Here is a 12,363-nt window from a genome sequence, read left to right on the forward strand (position 1 = left end):
AAAGAAAGAAAGAAAGGGAAGGGAGGGAGGGAGAGAGAGAAAGAAAGAGGCAAAGGTTAAAGACAGGAGGAGAGATTTACTTTTTATTTAATTTATTTCTGTGCTATTTAAATCAACAAAGGGCACTTGTTACTGAATAATGAAAAATATCAGCTATGCAAATAAGAAATGAACATAAGCCTTCCAGTGAATATTTAAAATATCTTACATAATTCAACAGGGAATAATAATAAGGTGCAATGGCTAAAACAATTACAGTATTGTCTTCTATATATAGACTTTGCTTTCCCTTTTAAATGAACAAGTACTATGAAATTATAAACCAGTTATATTATAGATGTAAAATTAATCTGTTCAAAAATCTCATTTATCCCCATTCTTCCTTCTGAAAATAGTACAGATGTTATTGCATATGGTACATATTCCTGGTCTGCATTTTGCTGATTGGTGCTGATGTTTTCTTAATATTTTTTCATAAAAATACAAATAATCATAGATTCTCAAAATGAAAGTAGAGAGAACAGATAATTCCATTCAGTAGAATAGCTAAAATTAGGAGTGAGAACTTCATACATCTCTGTTTTCAAAGTATGATTGGATAATTTTTTTCGTCCTGTGGAACAAAGCAGAATGAAAATATTGTATGGATGTTTACTATGATGGTAGGAAAGGCAGCTATGCCTGTAAAATAACTTAATGTTTAAATATCAGTGTTCACAACCAAGTTAAAAGAAAATTAGAGTTATTATGAACTTAATGTCTACTTATTATAATATTTAAGTCATATGAGCAATAAATTCTTATACTACAGTGCTGATGTCATAACATGTTTAAAGTGAAAGAAACATAAAATTAAGTGCTTAAAAGTTAGGACCATCAATTATGAATTCAATGTACCTGTATATATTTATTTTTCCCTTGATCAGGGGCTTAAATCTCAGTTGCAAATGAATTTCAGTTTTCCATATCCTCACTTACCCAGGCTGATTTTTTATAAAACTGGGTTTGCACCTGTCTTGGAACCACCCTGTTCCCTCTCACTTTTAAAGGGTACATTTTGGCAAAATCTTTTGTCCATTACATTCGTCTAAAGTAGCACACACTCTGTGAGCTGGTAACATTTCACTGGGCAGAGATGGTATTTTTATGCCTACCAAGCTAAATATAACAAGAAATAATGAACTCAGGCATTGGTGTGAGGTTGACAGAGATTTCCATTTTTAGTCACATCATCTAAAGGCTTTTAAAATTACCGACTTATATACCTCTATCTGGGTTCTAGTAGACGTCACCAGCTGACATCCTGGCAGGTAAGATGAAACACAAGTATGGAAAATTAGACAATGAGAGTTGGAAAAGTCTTATGAGAAATAAATCATGTTATTCACAACTGTATTTTTCTGCTCTCCTTACAACCTCCATGCATCTACTGTCCAGGCCCACTAGACTTTAATTTTATACCAACAGAAGCTTCTTCTGGAAGACAAGTCTGGTTTTTGTTTGGTTTGGTTTGGTTTTGTGATAATATGAAGATTTGTTGAAACCATGGAAAATAAGTAAAGGATAAATATTGTAATAAAATACCCAGAATGACTTTCAATAGTAGATTAAGAGAACAGAGGAAGTAAAGCTGTGTCATAACCTAAGGAAAAGCAAAATTAAGAACATATTATATTTGCAATATTCAGAAGTTATTCTGACTTCTAGTAAACAAACAACTAGTTAAAAGGAAAAATATTTTCTAACAAATTCTTAGTGCTTGGATAAAAATTCTGAAAAAGAACAAAGAGTTAAAAATAACAATTATTAGCTACAATAATTGAGAAAAATTCAAATACATACTTTGTTGATTTTTGAAATAAATATTTCCGTCATTATTGAATTCTTTTAAATCATCTTTTGTTTTAAAACTTCTGGCAAATACAGGCTAGTGTCCTGTAGATTTCTAACGAAATACCCGTAGCAGATACATTTAAATGGGAAACTCAGTAAAGTCAATGTTCAATGTGCTGTTTTTCCTCCTAAAATGTGACTGTAAGTTATGATCATAGTGTAATGATTTAATTATTAGTTGACATACCAAAGCTTGCCAGCTTGTCTGTTCTAAATTATTCATTGCCTGACTTGCTTTCCCCTGAGTCACAGGTCTGGACCCCTTAGATACACATTTTCTAGGCAGACTTCCTGGAAGAGAAATCAGATTTAGATTCAGTCAGTGAGAAGAATGAAAGCTACTTCCTCACTTTCTGCCTGCAGTCCTTGCAGAATTTCTGTTGGTAGAAATTCTTATGGTATTCAGCACACCTGGGCTATGTAGTAGCCTCTGTTCTCCTAGAAATCATCTACCCGCTGACTTGCTTCAGACAGGTATGGGGAACAGGAGCTGTTACTTCTAGAGACAGACTAGGACAGCAACATCACCTTCCTGATTACCTGAAGCTGAGCAAACCTGAGAGCTGCTTGTTGTGTTCATATACATTTGATTCTCTAGCCCTTCCATCAACTTTAGAAGTACCTAACTCTCTGTATTAATTAATTACCTGTATTAAACGTCTTCCTTCTTGAAAGTGTTTTCTGCTAATCTAACCAAGCTTTGAGTAATAATAGTTACATGCAAATGCACACTCATCTTGAGAGATTTCTGCCCTTATTCTAATAAGGTGGCATTGCTCAAAATAATTTTTAGAATGACAATCTAAACAAGTACCTCAATCTTTGAGTAACCTTGATTGGAGTGTCAAAATTCCATCATTTGAGGATGGATTTGATGTTTGGAAACAGCTAGAAGCTGCCTGAATTTAAGTATTAAGTAAGGTAAGTCATTTTTATAGACTGAATTATGCCCCCCCTCCCCAAATTCATATGTTAAAGTCCTAGCCCCTGGTATCTTGAAATATAATTGGATTTAGAGATAAGGTCTTTAAAGAGGTAATTAAAAATGAGATTGTTTGGGTGGATCCAATCCAATATGACTGGTGTCCTTGTATGAAGAGATTTGGACTCACACATACAGACAGAAGACCACTTTAAGGGAGGAGACTGCCATCTATAACTCAAAAGAGAGAGACCTCAGAACATCACCCTGATCTCAGGGTTGTAGCCTCCAGAGCTGTGAGAAAATGAATTTCTGTTGTTACATTCCCCAATGTGTGGTAGTTTGTTATGGAAGCTCTAGCAAACTTATCCAATCTTATACTATTTTGGATGTGAAATACATGTGACTATAAGATGTTAAATCCATACTTAAAATGTACTCATAAGATGTCTCTAAGGATAATTCTAAGAGAAGACTATAGGTATGTATTCAGGAAAGACCATAATATATATGTAAATGTCACAAGGTGGATTCTTTTGGCAGGAATAACATTCATTAATATTCCATCACACAAAATTTATTTTTAAAGTCTTATTTATAACACTATAGGTTTAAGTGAAAAACTATGTATGTAACTAAGATTTATATACACATCTAAGATAGATAGATAGATAGATAGATAGATAGATAGATAGATAGATAGATAGAATATAAATTATCATATCACCATTCATGGAATACAGGGATAAGGATTAAACAAGATGTTTAAATTATCTAATCACATTAGGGAACTGGGGAAAAGATAAAAGAATCTTGAGAGCTACTCTTTTTTTTTTTAAATGTTTTATTTCTGAGAGAGAACAGCATGAGCAAGGGAGGGTCAGGAGAGGGAGACACAGAATCTGAAGCAGGCTCCAGGCTCTGAGCTGTCAGCACAGAGCCTGATGGGGGGTTTAAACCCAGGAACTGTGAGATCGAAACCTGAGCCGGATACTCAACCAACTGAGCCACCAGGCTCCCCTCCTGAGAGCTACTCTGTGATGCAAAAACTTAATTTGAAGAGTCAGAGCTATCTTTGTTTTTCAACTGATGATGCAAAAAATGTGGCTCCAGTAAATCATTTTATACTACATTAAAGACAGACTATTGAAAACTACAGTGCTCTGATCATGTATGTTCTTATAAAGAAAAACCAGAGAACTTGATCTTTGTTAGGATTTGGTCAGCACTATAATTCGTGAGATATGAGTATACTTTGAAGACAAGGTAGATAATCCATCAAATCCATTGATATGGAAAGGTGACAAATAACTAATACTTTGTCACAACTCAAAAATCAATCTAATCATGGTTGTTAGATTTCTTATAAATAAATTATAGTTTGTCTTTCCTCTGTGGCTGCAATTTAAATACTATTTTTGGAGTAAGTACCATATTTGCATGATTTAAAAAGAAAGTATCAAAAGGTATGCAGAGCTTCTCTGCTCACACTGTGCCATCATCACTCTTGTCCCTGCCTTGGGAAGTCGTTCTCCTGAGTTTCTAATTCTCCTTTCATAATTTCTCTGTACATACAGATATACATGTGGAGTTTTTAATATACATAAAGAAACATGTTATAAAGTATAAACATTGCTTCTCAGTACATAATAATCTCCCCCTTTACAGACACATTTTATTATATAACAAAACATATTTAATCAATGTACTGTTGGCTGGAAATTTGTATTTTATCTAGTAAATTTCAATCAATAAAGCTTCAGTGAATACCCTTTTATCATTGTCATTTTTAGAGTGGGTAAGAATATCTGAAGGTTAAATTTGAAAAAAATAAAGTTGCTTAAAATATGCCTATGTGGGTGTATGCATGTATATGTAGATTCTTTGTTTTTAAATATAGTAAACTCCTATAACAACATATTAGGGTCCAAAAATTCAATTGTATAAAATATAGTGTTGTGCTTTGCAAGTTTATGAAAGCCAGTATTTTTCATTCAGTCTTTCAGTTAGCATAAAAACAAAAACAAAAATAAATGTGTTTCTGTGTAATTGTTTTGTATACGTAGAAAACAGAACAATTACCACAGAAAGCATGCAGTTATACAGTAGTCCTCTTATCCATAGTTTTAGTTACCCATGGTCATCTGTGGTCCAGAAGCAGATTATCCTCTTTCTGACACACTGTCAGAAGGTCCATAGTAGCCCAGTGCTACATCACAATGACTAAGCATTTATCCCACTTCATCTAGTCATGTAGGTATTTTATCATCTCACATTATCACAACAAGAAGAAAGGTTAGTAATACAATAAGAATTTGGGGGAGTGGGGAGAGAGAGAAGGACCACATTGACATAACTCTTATTACATTATAGTGTTATAACTGTTCTATTTTATTATTAGTTATTGCTATTAATCTCTTACTATGTCTAATTTATAAATCAAACTTTATCATAGGTATATATGTATTAGAAAAAACATAATATTTATAGGGTTTGGTATTATCTGCAGTTTGAGGCATCCACTGGGGGTCTTGAAACATATCCTCCCATAGATGTGAAGGGGCTACTGAACTTCCTTGTGACAGTCCCAAGTGACTAGACTTTTCATTCCTAATCTCACTCTATTCCTGACGTAGAAGATAAGATTATTCAGTCCACTCCCACCTGAACACAGAGCCAATGGTCAATAGAATAATGTTTCATTCGGCATAACATCCCAGATATTACAGAGGGAGGTTGCTTCATTGTCAAATTGTCATCTGTTGGGCTATACAACTTGATTCTTCAATCATCCGGGAAAGTTCCTATTTCCTCAGTTTTGCCAACTGAGTCGCAACTGCATTTTGATGCACTCAGTACTGTACCAAAGAGAAGAATAGAGAATTTGATGAATTTATCTGTACCGAAGTTTTAATGCAGTAGGTCTTTCTAGTTGTATATAACGATTAGCCTTTATTTTAGATCATTGTTGGCCTACATTGCAACTCTCCTCCTTCCCTTTGTAAAGTACTACTTGATGAGGTAACTATGTGACCTTATACCTCACCAGACATGAGAATTTCCAATGAAGATAGCTATGTCTCTGCTCCAAGGTAGTTAATCTAAAAGTCCCACAAGTCTTAGGTGTTTGTGATGGCAAAACCCCATATTAGGTCATCCAGACCATCCCTTGGCAGGACTCATTTCAGCAGTATTTGATGTTTGCTTTTCTACTTGGTCCAGTCCTACTGACTTCAACATTTTAAAATTTAAAAGGCACACTGGGGAATCTCAAGATTTTCTTCTCAAAGCAAATCAGCAGATTATAAAACTTTGAAAAATGTAAGAACCTTATGTTTCTAAATCTCAAGAGACAAAAATTTTCTGATTAAAGGTAAGTAGATGTTTATATTTCTCCTAGAGATTTCAATCTGATATGCTTAATTGCTGAATATTTTGGGTACTAATTATAATATCCATTACATGTTATATGTATTAATTGACATCAATATTCTGGGAATTGTTATGTTGACAAACCTATCTGAAATGGCCCTCTTGGCATCACATGGAGAAAACAGTCAGCACAACTAGAATGCAACAATGAGCCCAAGCTCTTGGATTTAAGGCAAAGCCCTGAATTGCTGGAATAGCCAGCCTGCAATAACAGTCACTCCCAGAGATCACAGACCCACCATTGCGTGGATGCTGTAAAACAATCAGACTGGATAGAAGTTGACTTGGAATCCCTGAGAAAGCTGAAAATCCTGACCACCCAGTTTTTATTAGTGCTGATATTATACAAAAGGCACATGTAAATTAAGTCAGAATTCAGAAACTCTGCATTTATATCTGAAGACTTACAGCAGTGAAAGCTGCTTTATTTCTGACTCCAACTTAATGATCCCAACTTGATGATTTAGGACTAGATATGTGAAACAACATACATAATATTACTTTAAGATTTCTGCTTCTGATAATGGCCGTGTGTTGCAGACTAATCCTCTGCCAAGAGTAACTAGAAAAACTGGAAAGTATTTAAATCTGTTTGGAAATATTGGACCACTACTAATGCAGTAGCAATTTGAGGGGCCATGATTATAGGGGGAAAAAAGCAAAACTTAGAGAAGTGAGGCTGACATTTTGGTCCATCCTAAACAGTTTTCATATGTCCTTTGTTAAAAATATATGTGCATTTCTCTCAAGTTTATACCTAGGATTAGAATGATGTGTCACAGAGTATTTATATCTTTATTTTGGTAAAGTGTGCCAAAGTTTCCAAAAATGGTTGTATAAGTTTATACTCTCACAAGCAATGTGAGAGAGTTCTGTTTGCTCTATATTCAGCTAACCTTGGCATTTAGAAACTTGTATTTATCAAAAGAAACCGTTAAGAAAGTAAAAACAAACAAAAGAACAGAGAAGATAGTTGCAATGCATATATCTAATGAATACCTTGCACACAGAATATACAAGGAATTCTCTCAAATCAATAAGGAAAAGTCAGACAACAATTTAAAAAGTACAAAACACTTGAACAGGCACTTTGCAAAATAGAATATCTAAATTGGCATTTTCATACTAAAAAGTGCTCAATTTCATTACCCATCAGAAAAATGTAAATTAAATCCAAAGTAAGAGATCTCCACACATGTATCAGAATCCTTAATATCACATAAATGCAAAATATACCAAGTTTTTATCAAAACAGCATGTATATCTTCAAAATGGGGATGAATAAACTCTAATCCATTATTTCACTAGTGAAATATGGGCCATTTTCCAGCATTAGAAAAGAATACTGACTAAGTACATCTCAACAATTTTTTAAATTAAATGACAGAGAAATTATAGGAAATGAATTTTATAAAGGATCATCAAAGCATGTTAATGCCATTTGACGAAGGTGTGTTGGGGAACAGAACACAATTTCAATCTATCTTCTTATAGATCACTTAATGAATTCCTTTTACAATTAAAAGAGCTGGCAAGCAATATTTTAACCAAGTAATCAAACCCAGCAACACCAAAAAATGGAATAAAGGAATGTTCATGTTATAGAAGTACATGAACGTATGCAAAACGTATAGAAGTATTACGTATGCAAAATTCTTCACAAAACCCTTTGATCTAAATGTAATCATTAGGATGCAATTCATCAAGTCCAAAATATAAGACTTTTTATATAACGCCTAACTTTTTTAAATGACAAAGTCATGAAAGGCATACAAAGGTAGATCACTGTTCCAAACGAAAGTAGGGACATGAAAAATGCAATGTATCAACATTGATTCTATTCTAAAATGGAACATTTTTGGAAATACCACAGATATTGTAGAATAGACCATATTTTAAACTATATTACTGAATCAATGTTAAAAATAATTAATATTTTTGGTTATATCAATGTTATAGTTACAAAGGAGAATGTTTTTGTTGTTAGGATATGCAAGATGAAATATTGAGACTGAAATGCCATGTATGATATTTGTAAATTACTTTCAAATGGTTCAGCAAGAAATGAAAAAACGTAGGTGGGTAGATAAACAAGCAGACAGACAGGCAAACATCAGTACAGAAAGAAAATAAATGCAGGAAATAGGTCAACCTAGGTGAAAGATATATTTTGTTGTACTATTCTTTTGAATTTTCTCTAGTTTTGAATATTTTCAAAATAAAGTTGGAGAAGAAATAAAGAGGGAAACTACATTTTATTTTACATAACAGCAACAGAATCTTTTGAGAGGATTCAGTACCTTAAGATAAGCATTAAAGCAAATACTAAAAGTAATTCTTCAATTAGAAGGAAAATGAATCACAGAAGCACAGAGATAAAGAAAGATACAAAGCAAAAAAAAGGGTAAATATTTGGTAATTACAAATGAATACCGATAGTGTAAAACTATGACAGCAATAAGTTGTAGAATTCAAATTATTAGAGAGAGTTAAAATACAAGAAAAAAATAACACAAAAGGCAGGAGGTGAAAATCGACTTCAAGTGTTCTGCAGGCCTCACATTGTCCAAAAAATTTATATAAGTTGTGATGTTTCTTGTGCACCAACTGGTAGCCACAATAAGAATACCTAGAGAATGTAAAATGTTTAGCCAAATAAAGAGGAAAGAATGGAATAATAACAACAACAACAATAATAAATTACCCAAAAACAGAGGGAAAAAAAGAAAAAAAGAAATAGATCAGATGGGGCAAATAGAAAACAAGTAATTATATGGTAATTTTAAACCCAAATCTTTTCTTTTCTTCACTTTTCTGTTCTTTCTTTCTTTTCAAGAGAACACGTGTAAGCAGGGGAGGGGCAGTGGGAGAGTGAGAGAGACACTCTTAAGTAGGCTCCACATCCAGCATGGAGCCCAACACTGAGCTCTTGATTTCACAAGGCTGAGATGGTGACCTGAGCCAAAATCAAGAGTCAGATGCTTAACCAACTGAGCCATCCAGGTGCCCTCAAACCCAAATATTTAACATTTTAATAAATTTTATTTATTTTTGAGAGAGGGACAGAGAGAGACAGAACAGAGAGACAGGGTGGTAGCAGGGGAGGGGCAGAGAGAGGGAAAGACAGAATCTGAAGCAGGCTCCAAGCTCTGAGCTGTCAGCTACAGAGTGGGATATGGGGTTCCAACCCACAAACTGAGAGATCATGACTTGAGCTGGCCTGATGTTTAACTGACTGAGCCACCCAGGTGTCCCATAAACGCAAATATTTTCAATGTAGACAGTCTAAAGACTCCAAATAAAAAGGCACAATTTTCAGTCTGGATAACATTAGTTTTAGGAAGTCTTATATAGAAAATCAAAGTCTAACATACAGACCTTTTCTATAGTACCCCAAACAATGAGAGAAAAGAGATAGGATGGTCAGAAGAAAAAGAGATCACATGTTTTTTTATATTTCTTATAATAGATTTTCCAATGACATTTATACAGTTTTATACCTTTCTAGAATAATGAGCATGTCTGTTTACATGTCAGCAGTTATAATAAAAAACAGAAATACAATTTATTTTAATCTCTTTTTTTGAATTTGGAAATGGCACATATTTCTCTGTAGGAAGTCTGAGGCCTTCAGATAGAAATCTAGGGAGACATTTAAAAAATATGAAATAAACAACAGGTTACATATGAAATGCTCAACAGTTTTAATGCCTTTAAACTCATAACATTCCAGTTATATTTAAATAGTACAGAGGTGCCGGGTGGCTTAGTCGGTTAAACATCCAACTTCGGCTCAGCATGATCTCACAGTTCATGGGCCCGAGCACGTTGTTGGGCTCTGTGCTGACAGCTCAGAGCCTGGAGCCTGCTTCAGACTCTGTGTCTCCCTCTCTCTCTGACCCTCCTTTGCTCATGCTGTGTTTCTCTCTCTCAGAAAGAAAAACATTAAAAATTTTTAAAAAATAGTACAAAAATGGAGACACAATAAAAATTATCCGTTAAAATGCACTTTGTTTTTTAAAATAGATATCACAGCTAATTACGAGAGTTTTATGAATTAAGTCCCAGATGATCATCCAAACTTTATCACTAGAAAAAAATCAGATACTCTTTGTAATAACAAACTTTCCTCTAGTAAAAATGTAATACCCCCAGATAAAGTGTCTAAATTCCAGTGCTACTATGTAAAGAAAATATTAATAATTTTCACTTAAATGTAGAAGCATCAAAAAATCTACTTTGTTAATCTAAGAAGATCAAACAAATTTAAAGTAATGTCTTCTTTTTAGTCAATAGTATCTTGAACCAAATTTTCCATTTTCCTCCTATGTCCCTTGATTTCCTTGTTGCAACTTAGTATGTTTGGTGAGCACCACTCATCTAGAAAATTGCTCTCAAAATAGAATGGAAAATAATATAATCCAAAATGAAATTACTATTGACCACAATTCCGCATTTTCCATTATTTACACATATATATCATATATATGTATATATACACATTATATGTATAAAGTGTAATGTATATATATACATAAAGTTTTAAAACTATTTTTAGAAATGGTGACCTTTGAGATAAATAATGAAGTATTTTATCTCAATGCTTCCAGACTTACTCTAAAATTCATGTTATAAAGTACGTCTTTTATTTCAAATCTTTTTTTATTAATTGTATTTTTAGTAAACTCCACACCCAGTGTAGGGCTTGAACTCATGACCCCTAGAACCAGCCAGATAACACCTACATTTTAAAACTTCACATTTAAGTCACTATAAATTAAGATGCATCAAGAATTAAAGTGTAATTTTTGGTCCTGTTTTCAAATTAAGCAGACTATAACCCACTCAGTTACATACAGACCTACAATAAGTAGAACTAAATTTCCTTCTTATAATTATGATAATGATAATAATTAGTTTTATGTAATGCTGGACGATTTTCAAAAGAGTTCTCACTATTTTATTTAGTACTCACAACAACCTTGTGAGTAGGGAGTAACAAAGGACAATTCCCATCGTTTTATAGATTAAGAAACAAAGCTCTAAGAAATTTAAGTAAGCCCGAGTTGGATGGTAATTGATGGATTAACTTGAAGTAAGACAAATTATCCAACATATATTAAGTATTTCCAATGTGCAAGCTCTATTTATACATTGTTTGGAATATTACTTATACCCTCATGTTTTGTTGTTGCTATTATTGGCAGTGATGCAGATGGTAGGGTACAGTATGTGCGTGCACACATGCCCACATAGGAAGAGAAAGGAAGGAAACAGGCATCAGAGAAAGATGATAAAACTGAAGAAGACATAAAGAATTTCATAAGAAATCCAATTACCATAGTCAAGAATAGACAGGTCTTCTTGAAGAAATAAAAGTTGTTAAGTGAAAATTCAAGAAACTAGAAAATTTATGTTTTTGCTAAAATAGTCCACTTTGCTAAACTATGAAAAAAACAGTATTTGTAAAAACTGAGACAATTTTGCTACCAATAAAAATATTTTGTAGAAAATCAATTAGTATTAACAGGAAATGCATTAACACAGTAAATGGAATATTAGATGGGATTTTTGAAGCAGATATGAGCATATGAAAAGTGGTTATTAAAAAAAACACACACATGCTAAAACCAAGTTTGGAATACATTTCTACATTAAAATGCCATTTTTCATACAACCTATTTATTCTCTTATGTAATGATAGCAAGGAGAAAATTAAATAGTTTTGTGTAGATAGATCTTAGTTATATAGACAATTTTTTCAATCCTAATTCACTTAGTCTTCCAGTCTCCTTAATATAATGTTTCAATTCCATGATAATCTCAAAAACAATTCAGGAAATTTTGACTAAAATTTCTCAGTGAAATTATCCCTCAATTACCTTGCACATGGGTCAATGACGTGAGGCCAAGAAAATATTACTGAGGCCACTGATGCTAATGCGTTTGATCTCTGTTGCATAGACTGTGACTGTTGAAGTGGATTGTCACCAGGAACTGAGTTCAATTGTGGAAGACTCTGTTAATGAATTATATCACATAATAGAGGTTCAGAGAAATCATTTTGCAGCAGTGATAACATATAAAAGGACATGCTTTATTTGCATAAAAATGCA

The 12,363-nt window shown here is 33.2% G+C and overlaps 1 long non-coding RNA gene across 1 annotated transcript in view; it reads right to left on the bottom strand.

Annotated features, from left to right (window-relative positions):
• LOC120225732 overlaps positions 1 to 12,363 on the bottom strand; it is a 36,989-nt gene that overhangs the window by 865 nt on the left and 23,761 nt on the right. Inside the window, exons 2-4 of the long non-coding RNA XR_005526878.1 lie at positions 12,130 to 12,266; positions 5,480 to 5,673; positions 2,081 to 2,184 (exon numbers count right to left, since the gene is read on the bottom strand). This is a non-coding gene — a long non-coding RNA (uncharacterized LOC120225732). The remainder of the gene's footprint in view (positions 1 to 2,080; positions 2,185 to 5,479; positions 5,674 to 12,129; positions 12,267 to 12,363) is intronic.

This window comes from Hyaena hyaena, unplaced genomic scaffold (genome assembly GCF_003009895.1).
Source record: "Hyaena hyaena isolate Hyena2069 unplaced genomic scaffold, ASM300989v1 scaffold_1496, whole genome shotgun sequence".
NCBI classification, from domain to species: domain Eukaryota; kingdom Metazoa; phylum Chordata; class Mammalia; order Carnivora; family Hyaenidae; genus Hyaena; species Hyaena hyaena.